Below are 3,199 nucleotides of genomic sequence, written 5' to 3' on the forward strand. Positions count from 1 at the left end.
TTAAACAACTGGTCCTTTCTGTTTCTTCTTTGGAGAGCTGTCTGTCTGTGTCATTGGGTCATTGTTGAGGCAGCTTTGCCCTTTGGTGGTAAGTATTTTAATTCTTTACATGTTCTCAGGATCAGCCACTATATTAGGTATGGCTGGCAAAGGCTTTCTCCCATTCTGTAGGCTAGCTTTTCTCTACGACATTTCCTTTTCTGGAAGAATTTTTTTTTTAATCAATTACAGTCCCAATAGTTGACTCTTATTCAGAATGTCATTGCCTTCACCTGCAATTTGAAAAGTCTTTTACTTTTCCCACTAGCAGTCTGAGCACTTCATGTTTTAAATCTTTCACTTTGAATTGTTATTAGTGCAGGGTGAAAGATGTGGTCCTCATTCACTTCTTTTGATGGGTATGCAGTTTTGTCAGCACCGTTTGTTATCTTATCCAGTGTGGGCCTTTGACACCACCGTCAAATATTGGATGCCATAGGAGTGTGAGTCTACTTCTGCATCTGATATTCTGTTCTTTTGGACTGTGCATCTATCTTTATACCAATGACGTGCTATGTTTTACAGTGTGGCTCTATAGGACAATTTCAATTTAATCATTTTGACTGTATTTCTGTATCTTTCTGCATACAAAAATGCCCGTTTATATTACAATGTATGTTTTAGTTTACAAATTTTAAATATACTTTCATGTTGCTGAACAAAGAATATAAGAACTAATAAACTATTTAAACATATACAGCTAGACAATTTTACACCAAGATTAATTGTATATCTCAACTGAGAGAATAAATGTAGTGAGGCAGAAGGAGAAGTAACATAAGTTGCCAAAGTCTGTTTTTAGTATTGGTGTGCCAAAATACCATCATCACGCGATGGGAAACAATATGTAAAAAACATTTATTTGAAATACAAAAGGCATTCATAGACATAGATCAGTAGTAAGGAAAAATATGAACAGAGAAATATACAACCAAACCAAAGTTTATCCAAGTTTTTATAAATAATTAAAAATATTCCCCAGATAGAAGATACTGGGTTTTGTTAATATTTAATGGATTAAAGGGTAGAACAGTGAAATCATATTTTAAGCCACAGTTTGCCAAAGATGGAAAATAATGCTGAATTTGGAAGTAGATCTTGAAAAATGAGTGCCTTCCTAAACACTGACAGGTATAGAAGACGTATACACGTGATGAAATTGTTTTAGAACAGCTTTATAAATACAGAAACATGCAAAGGCAGTTCAGAGTTTCCACGTGTGTATTCCCAGTTACTCCTTTTGCCAGAAACTTAAATTAGCTGGTACACTTCATACAATTATAACATTGCTACAAAGAGGCTAAGAGTATATTTTAATCAGAGTGCCTGAATTTTGCCTACTGCTCATTAGATCTGGTCCAGGACCCCACCCAGGATATTACATCACAATTAGTTGTAACAAACCTGTATGTTTTTCTTCATTCAGACAACTACCAGGGCTTTCCCATTCTGATAGCTTCATATGCTACCAAGATTATTGTTCCAATGTTTTGAAGACTGTTTCTTCAATGGCATTTGGCTGACAATTTCTTTTTTCATGATTAGACTATATTAGAAGGAATAGCAGAGAAATTTCCTTTGCTGCGACACATTACCTACATCAGTAGACATAAAGAGACCCTTGTCGTTTTAATGCTGATCTGGAAGATCTCTTTATTCCTCTCTCTTTACTCCATGCTGTAAGGTCCATACACTTCCACACAGCGTCCTTTGAAAAATAGTCACCCCATGGAGCCTGCATGTAGAGATTTAGAAACTATGCTGGATAGAAAAGTATCCCCAAGAGCTGTTTGAATTTCTCTTGTAATCTTTGTAGTTAAGTGCTTGGTTGTTGTTGTTGTTGTGTGGTTTGCTTTTGTTTTTGTTTTCTTTTATTGTTGTTGTTTTTATGGTTGGTTTTAACATCAGCTTTCCATATGTTGGATCATCTGACTAGGAAGCCTCCCTTGAACACCTGTCCTGACTGCCTTGCTTTTTTTCTTTTGTTTTCTTTTAAGTTTTGCCTTCTCTCAGTGTTGTGGTATGAAGATGATAGGCAAATAAAGGGGAAAACTGGTCAGCACTTTGCCATTTTCTATGGGACTTCAGTTTAAAATATAGTTTCAATCAAATACTGACTTTGACTAAAAATATGTAACATCAGTTATGTTACATCTGTTACTGTTCTATTGCTGTGAAGAGATACCATTATCAGGGAAGCTTACAGAAGAAAGCGTTAATTGGGGGCTTGCTTACAGTTTTAGATCATCATGGCTGGAAGCATGGCAGTATGGCTCTGGAGCAATAGCTGAGAGCTTACATCCTAGTCGGGAGGCAGGTGTCAGAAAAAAAAAAAAAATACAAGACCAGGCCTAGAGTGGAATTTTTGAAACCTCAAAGTCCATCCTCAGTGACATACCTCCTCCAACAAGGCTCTAACCCCTAATTCTTCCTAAACAGTCTACCAACTAGCAAACAAACATTCAAATATATGAGTCTATGGGGAACATCCACTCTCATTCAAAACACCACAGGTGATAAATACTGAAGAGGAAGCATTTTTGTGTTAACTAAAAAAAATATAGACAGAGATGATTTCAAACAGGATTTTTTTTTTAACGTCCAAAATTAAGTATAACTGTGCTCAGAATTCAGATTTTGGCTATAATAAAAATTATCATTAAATTTGAAACTATTATAAACACAAACTTAAAATATTCAGTGTCTGACTGACAAGTTCCTCTTGCCCAAAGATCCTTCTGGCGTCTTTGGCAATGTCCTAAAGGAATCCCTTCATCTCGACTGGTCAGAAAACCTTTGAAGATTTTTAGATGATGGTTCATATGCAGAAGAGCTTAGACACTCCTCATCCAATATTTGTGCAAAAGAGTCCAATATAAAGTGCTTTCCAGGACAATAGGTTTTGGAACTTTCTCTAGAGAAACATGCAAAGATAGAAGCAATTAAACAAAGTCTAAATCTTGTCAGTGATGTATTTGGCAAACAGCTTTGCTCATGTATTTTTGATGATGCACTGGTGTACAAGGCTTCATTGATTTTGGCTTTGCAGATAAACGCAACAGATTTGGGTTTCAGTGTTGTGTGGTGTCTCTGCCCTTCAAGCCAATTGTGATAGGAACTGGATGGAGATGAGAGAGTAAGATTAGGAGCTTCTTAAAAA

Source organism: Mus caroli, chromosome 2 (genome assembly GCF_900094665.2).
Source record: "Mus caroli chromosome 2, CAROLI_EIJ_v1.1, whole genome shotgun sequence".
Classification (NCBI taxonomy): domain Eukaryota; kingdom Metazoa; phylum Chordata; class Mammalia; order Rodentia; family Muridae; genus Mus; species Mus caroli.